The 13,986-nt window shown below is 36.5% G+C and overlaps 2 pseudogenes; both read left to right on the forward strand.

Moving 5' to 3' along the window:
• Nucleotides 1-13,986, forward strand: part of LOC129025164 (melanoma-associated antigen C3-like) — a 646,330-nt pseudogene that overhangs the window by 171,522 nt on the left and 460,822 nt on the right.
• On the forward strand, nt 8,124-8,417 carry LOC129025161 (NADH dehydrogenase [ubiquinone] 1 beta subcomplex subunit 3-like; annotated as a pseudogene).

A 13,986-nucleotide genomic window follows, 5' to 3' on the forward strand; every position in this document is an offset into this window, starting at 1 on the left:
CAGGGTAAAAGAATTAAGAAAGGTCACTGGATGCATTGATTGTGGTGGTCCCAATTTAGTTACACAGACAGGCTCATTCTTTGCCTAATTGTGTCATCCCAAATGAATAGCTAGATTTAATCAATTCTGATAACAAAGAAAAAAGTTATTCTCGGTAAATGGATTTTGCAAAGCAATAAAATCAGGTTTTATGTCTATCAATCCTAACCCAGAAATATTCAACAAAAAGCTTTATAAAATGAAAATTTCTAAAAATTATAGAAATATTTTACTTCCTTGTAGTATTTACTTTTTTCATCTTCTCTTTTTAATTTAAGGAAATCAAGGATTGCACAAAAGGTCAATTATATTACGGTATTTCTACTGAAGAAAAACCAATCTAAGTGTCATAATGGCAGGAAAATTATTTTTATAAATATTATGATTTTACCATATTTTTAATTACAGTACAAAATTCTTTTCTAAAGTAATTATATGATAGAGAACTAAGAGTAACATATAATTCAACAAGCTTCTCTTTATAAAAGAATATTAGGGGATTATTTTTGAGTGAATTGGCAGTTTAATATATTTGATTTTCTTTCCAAGTCTCACTGTGTGCATCTTTTGTACTGCAGCTGCAAAGTCTGTAGATTGATCTCATCAAATCTCACATGCAAATTACAGTTCTACCTCCACACACTTTGGGTTTAATAATGATAAAAATAGATGACAAATATGAAAGGGAACTAGTGCAAAATTCTTAGTATAGCAACAAGCTTAGCATGTTTCAGGAAAAATATGATGTAGCCCAAGGACAGTAGACAAGGAGTGGAAGATGAGATAAAAGTGGTGACCAGATGTCCAGATCCTACAGTGTATTGAAGGACATGGTAAGGAGTCTAGATTTTATTCTAAGGGTAATGAAAACACAAAGAAGTGTTTTGTGCAGGAGAATTACATGATCTGACTAACCTCTGAAAGGATCATCCTGTCTGCTTTGTGGCAAATCGGCCAAAAAAGGGCAAGGGAAGAAGCAGGTAGATCAATTCAGAAGCTATTGCAAGGGTTCAGGAGAGAGATGATTGTGATTGAAACTAGGTTTGTAGTACAGAACACAGTAAGAGGTTGAATTCAGGAAATATTTTGGAGGCAGAGCCTCTTGGATTTACTGATAGATTGGATGTGGGGATTGGGGGAGTTAGAAGAGATGAGGATACAACTAGGTATTTGAACTGAGAAGATGGGTGGATGACATTGTAAAGAAAAAGTCTGTGGAGGACCAGGTTGCCTATGGGGTAGGCATGGATTAAGAGTCCTGTTTACAAATTTTAGGATTGAGATGCTGATAGGTTTGGCTCTGTGTCCCCACCCAAATCTCATTTTGAATTATACTCCCATAATTCCCACATATTGTGGGAGGGACCCAGTGGGAGCTCATTTGAATTATGGGGGCAGTTTCCCCCATACTGTTCTTGTGTTAGTGAATAAGTCTCATGAGATCTGATAATTTTATCAGGGGTTTCTGCTTTTGCATCCCCCTCATTTTCCCTTGCCGTTGCCATGTAAGAAGTGCCTTTTGCCTCCTGTGATCATTCTGAGACCTCCTAGCCATGTGGAACTGTAAGTCCATTTAAACTTCTTTTTCTTCCCAGCTTCTGGTATGTCTTTATCAGCAGCATGAGAACGGACTAATACAGATGCCTACTGAACATTCAAGTAGAGATATTGATTAGGCAGTTTCATATATGTCTAAAACTGAAGAGAGCGATCTGCACTTGGGGCATGTGTAGAGCTATTGGAATACATTGAGATTGGTTAGGCAAGAATGTAGGTTGGTAGAGGGCCAGGGGTAGATTGCAGATACTCTAGTATTTAGAGATCGTGCAGAGAAGAAGCAAGCAGACAATGAAAGAAGCCTGAAACCATGTGCCCAGTAATATAAGAAATAAACAGATGAAAGTGGCATCTTGGAAGCCATTATAAATTAAAAATGTTTTAAGAAGAATGGAGTGGGCCTTCTAAAGGGGAGTTGAAAGATTTTAGATGAAAAGGCATCTTTGGAAAGTATTGCTTTTTTGTAAAAGGCAACTGAGAAATTTGGCTGTAGCTTGAGGGTGATATAAAGTAAAATACATTTTTTATTTTTGCTTCTAATAATAGAAAAGATACTTAGTTTTTTAAAAAGTGTTTGTCCTTCTATTTTTATTTCTGATGGAAATGACATAGTGGAAAGGGAAGAATGTTTGATACACAAGACAGAAGGAAACATTTATTGCAGGAGTGATTTCTTCAAAAGGGTGAGAGGATATGAAATCCAAAACGCAGTTGAGGGGTTGGTCTTAGATAGTTATAAAGTGCTACTTTCACAGTAGCAGGAAGAATTTAAAGGAGTTTTAATACAGATGCAGGGAGGTTGAGAGTTAATTTAAAGGAGTTTTGATACAGATGCAGAGAGGTTGAGAGTTTGGGATTTGGAAAGACGTCAAAATTTCTGATTTAGCTATGCAAGGGAAAAGAATTCAGGGGCATAAAAGATTATCGTAATCAGTTCTACAAATTCAAACATCCAGCTTAGACCTTGACTCAGACTTCCTAGTTATAAGTCATTGCTGCATATACTCTTGCACAAGTTATTATAACATTCAAAATATGTGTTCATGAAGCATGTGTTAGAGAAATTAAGTCAGTAAGTACTTGTTTTCATTTCACAATCTAATTTGCTGAAAGCAATTCCAAATTCTCTGGAAATTATTTTTATTGCAGTGGCTACAGAATGGTTTGTTTTAGAGAAAAAGGTCCCATAATCTTTGATAAAATTGAAGGTAGAATCAATGATATTTGATTCTGATTAATCTAGAGCTTAGTGGACTGTAAAACTCCCCAGCCATTTTCCTAAGCAACCTGGAAGCTCTTTATCTCCTTTAATCACATCCTAGGAAACCTGCCAACTGCATGTTTTAGAAATAAAAAGTTTATTCAGAGTTTTTCAGCTCACAATACAGTCAATTATTTTCAGTGTGCAGATACTATATGCTGACACAGTAGAAAGTTATTTTGGGAAGCAGGGTCTCCAATCTGTATTTTCAAGCATTGATTAGAGACTCTAAGAATAGAAACATGATGCAATGTGCTAGAAAACAAGACAGCTAATTTATTCCAATCGGTCAATCACTAGCTCAAGTCCTACTATCCTCTATCCCCACACACAAAAAATAATTCTCTGTGTTGCAAGTTAAGATGACGTTTTCAGAATCCAGCACATCAGACCTCTTAGACATTATCTAGTTTAGCACCTTCTATGTATTAATAGGTAAACTGAGACTTCCATGAGGCTAGGGACTTACCAAAGTTTACCCAGCATATGCATGGTATAATCCAGACTTCCTGACTCCTTATGCTTCACTCTCTTCACCATGCTTTTCAGCTTCTCTTTCTTATCTCTTTACTATAGCAAAGAATATTCTCCGAGCAGGGAAAGTGGTCAGGTTGACTCCTAGTATGACAGGTACTACAAGCTTCTAGAGCAGCTGCCCCAAAAACCATAACAAAACCCACTTTAAGGATAAAGAGCAATAACCAGAAACTCATAAGGAAGAAGAAGCAGGAAAGTAATATAAGGAGAGAAATAATGGGATAAAACGTCCTAAACTAAGGGTAGGAAAAAATCTAGCATGGGGAAAAATTAAGAAGAAAAACTCTGGCATGAGAAAAATGGAAGAGGGATCTGCAAATTGTTTGAGATAGAGGGGCAGAGAGGAAGATGAATTGTGCAGTGCTCTCTATCAGACTGATGAGGACAACCCAACCTAGCTGCCCTGACTCTTCCAAAGGCCACTGTATTTCATGCTTTTGATTTATCTTACCACTGACAGAGATAAACTTTCTACCTACCAACTCTTTTTCCTGTTCCCTACTTTTGCTGTAATCTTTTTGTTTGGGAACTCATGGCCTTAAAACTAAAGATTTCATTACAAGTATAAAGAAATCAGAGTTTATAAAGCGCTTACACATATATTATTACCTTTGGGTCTCACAATACATTTATGAGGTAGATACTATCTATGACTCTCCATTAAGGTATGTGGGTAGACAGAGAGAAGCTAGAGATTAGGAAGGGTCATTGAACTAAGTATTCTATGGAAACACACCAAATCAAGGAGGACTTTCCAAATGGGGCTAGGAGAAACTCAAGGCCACGAGCAAGAACAAACTAAATTAGATATCCAAGGGCCATGAACACAGTAGGAAGATAAGGAGGTGTAGACCAAGGAAATTGAGGTGCTGGGTCAAAGAATAAGGGTGAAAAGTGGATGAATCTAATTGATTCAGAAATGTTGGTATCTGCAAACCTTCACAATGTTATAGAATGCCCCTTTAATGTAAACTCAGACTGCCACAATGTGGGGTAACATTTCAAGAGAGCCCCATGCTAGGGAATGACATCAGCAAGATGGCAGAATAGAAAAATCTTTGTCTCCATTGCTGCCACAGAAAGTTCAACTAGCAACTACCCACAGACCAGAACATCTTTTGAAAACTCCTCTACATGAAAAGAATCCTAAGACGTAGGTGTGGTTCAAAAACTGAATGAAATCCAAATTGGAGGGTAAAAAGGTTGCCCTTATTCCAACCATGTCACCCCTCCCACTCCCTCAAGTTGACACACCACAAAGAGGATTTCCCTGGTCCCAAGGTTTCTACAGAAGGGAAAGAGAAGAAGAGACACTTGCAAGGATCACTCTGTTCTTACTGGATGGGGAATACTAGGGGAAACATTATGGTTAGACCACTGCATGTTAGATAGAAACAAAGAAAGGAAGCAGAGGTCATAGTGAACAGCATGCAGTTATTGGTGGTACCTCTGTGCTTCTGTCAGCTGTGGTGCCAGATCAGAAATACTAGCCAACATAGCACATATTTAAAGATGAGCTGGTTGCATCAAAAACATGGTGGAAAGTTCAACCTAGCTTGAATTTCTAGATAGCTAGTCTCCATGCCCAGCTTCAGATCCCACCTCAATGACCCTGCACAAGCGAGGAGAATCCCACCTTCACACATTTCAGAGAAGCAAAGTGATTACACGGCTTGACCCAGGAAGTCAGGCAGTGGCTTCACTTAGCCAAAAGCTCATTCAGCGTCCCTGCCCAGGCAGGGAGACTCTCACTTCTGTGCATTTCATAGAAGTATAGGGAATATAACTGCTTGACCAGGAACGTCTAACAACTGTTTAACTCAACCAAAAGCCCACCCCACTGCTTCACCCTGAAGGGAGGCAATCTGAAACTGTGCATTTCTAAGGAGTATAGATTCCCATGCTGCCTATCCTGAGCAGCAACTCTACCCTAACCTCAAAGCCTAGCCAGAATTCCTGCCCAACTGCAGAGCCCAAGTAGTAAAATTACCCAGCCAAAGTATACGTGTTGTGACCAGCCTCAACAGAAGTCATCACTATACCCAGCCAGCAGCTCTGTCTGATAGTAGAGCCCAGCCAGTGTTCTCACCGATAGCACAGCCCAACAAGCAGCCCCACTCAAAATCAGAACAGCGGCAGCAGCTTAGCCAACTTTGGAACTTACAAGAAACTCTGCCTGTCCAAGGTTGTCAGCATCTGGTCATAACAGAAGCACAGGCTAGACTAAATAATGAAGGACTATCCCTTCAAAGAACACCTATAAAGTCCAGAAAAGATGTTGTCCCCTCGGATGTGCAGACAACAATGTAAGGACACAAAGATTACTAAAAAAAAAAAATAGAGAAACATGACTCCTCCAAAAGAAAATTATAAAGTTTCGATAGAAAGCTTCAACAGCAGACTCTCTCAAGCAGTAGAAAGGACCACTGAACTAGAAGAGAGAACATTTGAAAGTATCCAGTCAAAGGAACACAAAGGCAAAAGAATAAAATATAATAAGGAAAGCCTACAGGAATTATGGAATATCATCAAGAGACCAAACATCACATAAGAGGAGCTGCAGAAGGAGAAGAAACACAAAAAGCAGAAGGAAGGAAATAAAGATCAGAGCAGAATTAAATGAAACAAAGTCTGGAAAAACAATATGAAAGATCAACAAAAGAAAAAGTTATTTTTTGAAAAGATAAACAAAAATGATAAACTTTTATCTTGATTACCTAAGAAAAAAGAGATGTCTCAAATAAAATCAGAAATGAAAGAGATGTTATAACTGATACCACAGAAATACAAAAGATTGTAACAGATTACTATGAACAGTTATATGCCAACAAATTTGAGAACCTAGAAGAAATAGATAAACTTATAGACATATACAACCTACCGAAACTGAATTATAAAAAAGTAGAAAATTTGAATAGGCCAATAACAAGTAAAGGTATTAAATCAGTAATAAAAGGTTTTCCATCAAAGTAAAGCTCAAGACCTGATGGCTTCACTGCTGAGTTATATCAAACATCTAAAAAAGAAATAATACCAATCCTTCTCAAACCTCTTCTAAAAATTTAAAGAGGAGGAAATATTTACAAACTCTTTTTGTCAAGGTCAGCATTACCCTGATACCAAAGCCAAACAAGGACATTATAAGAAAAAAAACTACAGGTCAATAACCTTGATGAATATAAATGCAAAAATTCTCAACAAAATACTATTATAGCAAACTAAATTCAACAACACACTAAAAGGGTCATCCACCATTATCAAGTGGGATTTAACCCTGGCATGCAAAGTTGTTTCAACATTTGCAGATCAGTACATGTGATCCATCACATTAACAGAATGAAGGACAAATTCATATGATCATCTCATTTGATGCAGAAAGAGCATTTGACTAAACTCAACATATTTTCATCATTACAAATGCTCACCAAATTAGGTGTAGAAGAAATGTACCTAAACACAGGAAGACCACATAGAAGCCCACAGCTAATATTATGCTCAATGGTGAAAAATTGAAAGCCTTTCTTTTAAGATCTGAAACAAGACAAGAATGCTCACTCTGGCCACTTCATTCATCATAGTATTGGAAGTCCTTTCCAGGGCAATTTGGCAAAAGAAAGAAATAAAAGGCATTTAAAAAAGAAAGAAAGAAGTGAAATTGTCACTGCTTGCTGCTGATATAATTTTATATATAGAAAACTTTACAGACTCTACCAAAAAAACTGTTAGAACTAATAAACAAATACAATAATCCTGCAGAATACAAAATGAACACACAGAAATGAGTGGCATTTCTGTATGCTTAACAATAAACTATCCAGAAAAAGCAATGAATTGAACCCAGGTGGTGAAGGGCTTGTACACTGAAAACTACAACACACTGATGGAAGAAATTGAGTAAGATATGAATAAATGGAAAGATATCCCATGTTTATTGAGTGGAAAAAGAAATATTGTTAAAATGTTTATACTACCCCATCTACAGATGCAGTACAATCCGTATGAAAATTGCAATGTGATAAACAGAATTTAAAAAATTGTGTGATTTTCTAAATAGATGCAGAGAAAGTATTTGATAAAATCCAGCATCCCTCATGTTAAAAACCCTCAACAAAATTGGCATAGAAGAGACATACTTTGCCGGGCGTGGTGGCTCACGCCTGTAATCCCGGCACTTTGGGAGGCCGAGGTGAGTGGATCACCTGAGGTCAGGAGTTTGAGAACAGCCTGGACAACATGGCAAAACCCTGTCTCTACTAAAAATCCAAAAAAAATTAGCCGGGTGCGGTGGCCCGTGCCCATAGTCCAGCTACTCGGGAGGCTGAGGCACCAGAATCACTTGAACCCGGGAGGCAGAGGTTGCAGTAAGCCGAGATCACACCACTGCACTCCAGCCTGGGGTGACAGAGTGAGACTCCATCTCAAAAAAAAAAAAAATACTTCAAAGTAATAAAAGCCATCTATGATAAACTCACAGCTGACATCACTCTGAATGGGGAAACGTTGAAAGCATTCCCCCTGAGAACTGGAGCAACACAGGAATGCCCACGTTCACCACTTCTGTTCAACATAGTACTAGAAGTCTTAGCCAGAGCAATCAGAAAAGAGATAAAGGTAAAGGAAATCTAAATTGGAAAAGCGGAAGTCAAACTGTCACTGTTTGCCAATGATATGAATGTATATCTAGAAAATCCTGAGTTGAGTGTCCTGAGAGGTCAGATTGTTGTCAGACATGGACCGTGGACATGGACATCAACATGAAGAAAGTAAAATGGAACTTCCAGATTATAAACAATGGAAAATAGAAGGGACACCATTAGAAACTGTCCAGATGCTGGCTGCATAAGGGCTAAGGTATCCATGGGTCTGCAATGAAGCTTGGAGATACATGGGTGGCTTTGCAAACAATGTTTCCTTTGTTGGTGTCTTATTAAAAGCATTCACATGAGGATTTGCTGCATTTGTGGTAGCTGTAGGGGCTGAGTATTACCTGGAGTCCCAGAATTAAAATAAGAAGCATCACTGAAGATAATATATAGAAGTATGTTAGTTGGTTTTTAACTCTCCAAAATAAGAGTTATTTACTGTAGCCTACTCATTTGAGTTTGTCCCTTAAAACATGCTAGTAAGATTTCATAAAGTAAAAAAAAAGTAAAAAAAAGAAAATCCTAAAGATTCATCCAAAAAGCTCCTATATCCGATAAACAAATACAGTAAAGTCTCAGGATACAAAATCAATGTACACAGATTAGTAGCACTGTTATATACCAACAACCAAGTTGAGAATCAAATCAAGAACTCAATCCCTTTTACAACAGCTGCAAAAAAATAATAAAATACTTAGAAATATACTTAACTAAGGAAGTGAAATATCTTACAAGGAAAACTAAAAAAAACACTGCTGAAAGAAATCGTAGATCACACAAAATGGAAACACATCCCATGTTCGTGGATGGTTAGAATCAATATTGCAAAAATGACCATATTGCCCAAAGCAATCTACAGATTCAATGTAATGCCCATCAAAATACCATCAACATTTTTTACAGAACTAGAAAAAAATTCTAAAATTCATAGGGAACCAATAAAGATCCTGCATAGCCAAAGCAAGACTAAGCAAGAAGAACAAATCTGGAGGCATCACATTACCTGACTTCAAACTATGCTACAAATCTATAGTTACCAAAGCAGCATGGTTCTGGTATAAAAACAGGCACATAGACCAGTGAAATAGAATAGGGAACCCAGAAATAAAGCCAAATCTAATACTTACAGCCAACTGATCTTCAACAAAGCAAACAAAAACATAAAGTGGGGAAAGGACACTGTATTCAATAAATGGTACTGGGAAAACTGGCAAGCCACATGTAGAAGATTGAAACTGGATCCTCATTTCTCATCTTATACAAAATTAACTCAAGATGGATTAAAGATTTAAATCTAAGACCTGAATCCATAAAAATGCGAGAAGATAACATCAGAAAAACCCTTCTAGGCATTAGCTTAGGCAAAGATTTCATGACCAAGAACCCAAAAGCAAATGCAACAAAAATAAAAATAAATAAATGGGACCTAATTAAACTAAAAAGCCTTTGAACAGCAAAATAATAATAAATCAACAGAGTACAACAGACAACCCACAGAGTGGGAGAAAATCTTCACAATCTTTACATTTGACAAAGGACCAATATTCAGAATATACAAGGAACTCAAACAAATTAGCTAGAAATGAACCAATAATCCCATAAAAAATTGGGCAAAAGATGTGAATAGAACATTCTCAATAGAAGATACACAAACATATGAAAACAAACATAAGAAAAAATGCTCAACAACACTAATTATCAGGGAAATGCAAATTAAAACCACAATTAGATACTACCTTACTCCTGCAAGAATGGCCATAATTAAAAAGTCAAAAAATAATAGATATTGTAATGGATGTAGTGAAAAGGGAACACTTTTACACTGCTGGTGAGAATGTAAACTAATGCAACCACTATGGAAAGTAGTATGGAGATTTCTTAAAGAACCAATGTAGAACTACCATTTGATCCAGCAATCCCACCACTGGGTATCTACCCAAAGGTAAAGAAGTCATCATATGAAAAAGACACATGCACATTCATGTTTATAGCAGCCCAATTCCCAGATGCAAAAATATGGAGCCAACCTAAATGACCATCAACCAATGAGTGGATAAAGAAAATGTGGTACATATACACAATGAAATACTACTCAGCCATAAAAGGAATGAAATTATGGCCTTTGCACCAACTTGGATGGAGCTGGAGGCCATTATTCTAAGTGAAATAACTCAGGAATAGACAACCAAATATCATATGTTCTCACTTATAAGTGAGAGCTAAGCTAAGAGAATGCAAAGACATAAGAACAATTAATATAATGGACTTTGGGGACTTGGGGGGAAGGGTGGGAGGGGGTAAGGGATAAAAGACTACATATTGGATATAGTGTACACTGCTTGGGTGATGAGTGCACCAAACTGTTAGAAACCACCACTGAAGAACTTATCCATGTAACCAAAACCACTTGTACTGCTAAAACTATTGAAATAAAGACAAAAATACAATGTGATTTTTCACAGAAAAACAATCCTAAAATTTATATGGAACACAAAAATCAAATATCCAAAGCATCCATAAGCAAAAGAAAAAAGCTGAAGGTATCACATTACCTGATTTCAAACTACACTAAAAAGCTATGGTAATAAAAACAACAAGGTACTGGCAAAAGAAAAAAAAAACAGGCACATCAACCAATGTAACAGAAATGAACCCATGCATGTACATTCAACTGATTTTCAATAAAGGTGCCAAGAATACGCAATGCAAAAAGAACAGTCTGTTCCATAAGTGACATTGGGAAAATGAGATATTCATATGCAGAACAATGAAATTAGATTTTTATTCAACACCATATACAAAAATCAACTCAAAATGGATTTAGGACTTAAACATAACACCAGAAACTATAAAACTACTTGAAAAATGTATAGGGGGAACAATACGTATTTGTCTAGGCAAAGGTTTTTTTGATTTGACCCCAAGAGTAAAGGCAAGAAAAGCAAAAATAGACAATAGGGATTACATCAAACCTAAAAGAAGCAAATAACAGTGTGCAGAGACAACATACTTACAGGTAGGGAGGAAATATATGCAAGCTATATACCTGATAAAGAGTTAATATTCAAAATATACAAGGAATTCAAACAGCTCAATAGCAAGTAAACAAAATACCCAATTTAAAAATGGGCAAGGGACCTGAATAGACGTTTCTCTAAAGGAGACATACAAATGGCCAACAGATATGAGCAAAATGCTCAATATTGTTAATCATTTAAAAATCACATTAAAACCACAATGAGCCTTCACCTCATGTCTACCAGAATGGATATTATCAAAAAGTTGAAAGATAAAAAGTGTTGGTGAGAATGTAGAGAAAAGAAACCCTTGTACACTTTTGATGGGGGATATAAATTTGGACAGCTTTTCTGGAAAAATTCATGGAGATTCCTCAAAAAAGTAAAAATAGAAGTACCATATAATCCAGCAATCTCACTTTTGAGTATTGAATATTTGCCCAAAAGGTTTGAAAACATTTTGTTGGGGTGATATCTACACAACCATGTTCATTTCGGCACTATTCACAGTAATCAAATTATGGAATCAACCTAAGTGCCCATCAACAGGCTAATGGATAGAGATTATGTGGAATATATAGGCAATTGAATATTATTTAGCCTTTAAAATAAGAAAAATCTGTCATTTGTGACAACATGAATAAACCTGGAGAACATTATGCTAAGTGAAATAAGCCAGGCACAAAAAGACAAATACTACCTGTTCTCACTTAATTGTAAAATCTAAAATAATTGAACTTATAGTAGCAGAGAGTAGAATAGTTGTTATAGAGGCTGGAGGGTGAGGGGAAAGGGAAGATAATGGCCAAAGGGTACAAAATCTCAGGCAGGAGAAATAGGTTTTTGGGATCTATTGCACAGGATGGTAAATATAGTTAATAATAGAGGATTGTACATTTTTAAAGTGATAAAAGAGTAAATTTCTAATGTTCCCACTACATAAATATGTTAACTATTTGAGGTGATGGATATGTTAACTAGTTAATTTAATTATTTCGCATTCTATTTATAAAGCAAAACATCACTCTGTACCCCATAAATAGATGCAATTATAAATTGTCATTTACAATAAGAAATTTAAAAGAAGACCATGCTAGACAGGATTTTTAATGTTAGTCCCATTTTAGACATGACAAAATGAGGTAACACACAGTAGCTAGATGGCAGATAAGAAGCCTAAAGCACATCTACATGTTTTCAATGTTTATCTCCTCTAAGAAGCAGTTCCCAATCCCCATAGCCACCCAATATAATACCAAACAGAGCACATTTGTGCACAACTCTCTTAGCTTACTTCTGGTTTATTCTTAGGGTTTCTATTTAGATTCAGAGTATATACATGCAGGTTTCTTTCCTGAGCATATTAGGTGATGGTGAGGTTTGGTATGCAGATTTTTCTGTCACCCAAGTACTGAGCATAGTAACCAACAGTTTTTCAACCCTTCCCCCTGTCCTCCCTCCTACCTCTAATAGTCCCCAGTGTCTATTGTTCCCATCTTCATGTCCATGAGTACCCAATGTTTAGCTCCCACTTGTAAGTGAGAGCATGAAGTATTCGGTTTTCTGTTTTTGTGTTAATTCACTTGTGATAATGGCCTCCAGCTGCATCGTTGTTGCTGCAAAGGACATGATTGTATTATTTTTTATGGCTGCGTAGTAATCCATGGTGTATTTGTGCCACATTTTCTTTATGCAATCCACCATTTTTGGGCACCTAAGTTGATTCCATGTCTTTGCAATGGTGAATAGTGCTACAATGAACATGTGAGTGCATGTGTCTTTTTGGTAGAATGATCTGTTTTCTTTTGGATATATACTCAGTAGTAAGATTCCTGGGTCAAGTGATAGTTCTAAGTTCTTTGAGAAATCTCTAAATTATTTTCTATAGTGGCTGAATTAATTTACATTCCCACAAATATTGTATAAGCATTCCCTTTCTCCACAGCCTCCACAGCATCTATTATTGTTTGACTTTTAAATAATAGCCATTCTGACTAGTGTAAGGTGATATCTTATTGACATTTTGATTTGCATTTCTCTGGTGATTGGTGGTGTGGAACATTTTTTCATATGTTTATTGGGTGCTTGTATGTCTTTTTCGAGGAGTGTCTGTTCATGTCCTTTGCTGGTTTTTTAATGGGGCTCTTTGTTTCTTGTTTGTTGAGCTGTTCCTCATAGATTCTGGGTATTAGGCCTTTGTTAGATGCATAGTTTGTGAATATTTTCTCCCATTCTGTAGGGTGTCAGCTTACTCTGTCGCTAGCTTCTTTTGCTGTACGGAAGCCCTTTACTTTAATTAGTTTCCACTTGTCAATTTATTATTTTGTTGCGATTGCCTTTGAGGACTTAGTCATAAATTCTTTCCCAAAGCCAATGTCCAGAATGGTGTTTCCTAGGTTTTCTTCTAGGGTTCTTATAGTTTGAGTTCGTACATTTAAATCTTTAATCCACCTTGAGTTAATTTTTTTATATGGTGACTGGTAGGGGTTCAGTTTTATTCTTCCGAATATGGCTAGCCAACTTTCCCAGCACCGTTTATTAAAAAAACTGTCCTTTCCCTATCCTTATTTTTGTTGACTTTGTTGAAGATAAAATGTCTAATGGCAGCTTCATTTCTGGTTTCTCTATTCTGTTCCATTGGTCTATTTTTGTCTGTTCTTCTTTGTTTTTATACCAGTAGTATGTTGTTTTGGTTATAGTAGGCTTACAGTATAGTTTGAAGTCGGGTAATGAGTTGCCTCAGGCTTTGTCCTATTTGCTTAGGATTGCCTTAGCTGTTCAGGCTGTTTTTCTGTCCCATATGAATTTTGAAACAGTTTTTCTAGTTCTGCAAATAATGACGTTGGTAGTTTGATAGGAATAGCATTGAATTGGTAGCTTTCTTTGGGCAGCATGGCCATTTTAACTATATTGATTCTTCCAGTCCATGAGC

This window comes from Pongo pygmaeus, chromosome X (genome assembly GCF_028885625.2).
Source record: "Pongo pygmaeus isolate AG05252 chromosome X, NHGRI_mPonPyg2-v2.0_pri, whole genome shotgun sequence".
Taxonomy (NCBI): Eukaryota; Metazoa; Chordata; class Mammalia; order Primates; family Hominidae; genus Pongo; species Pongo pygmaeus.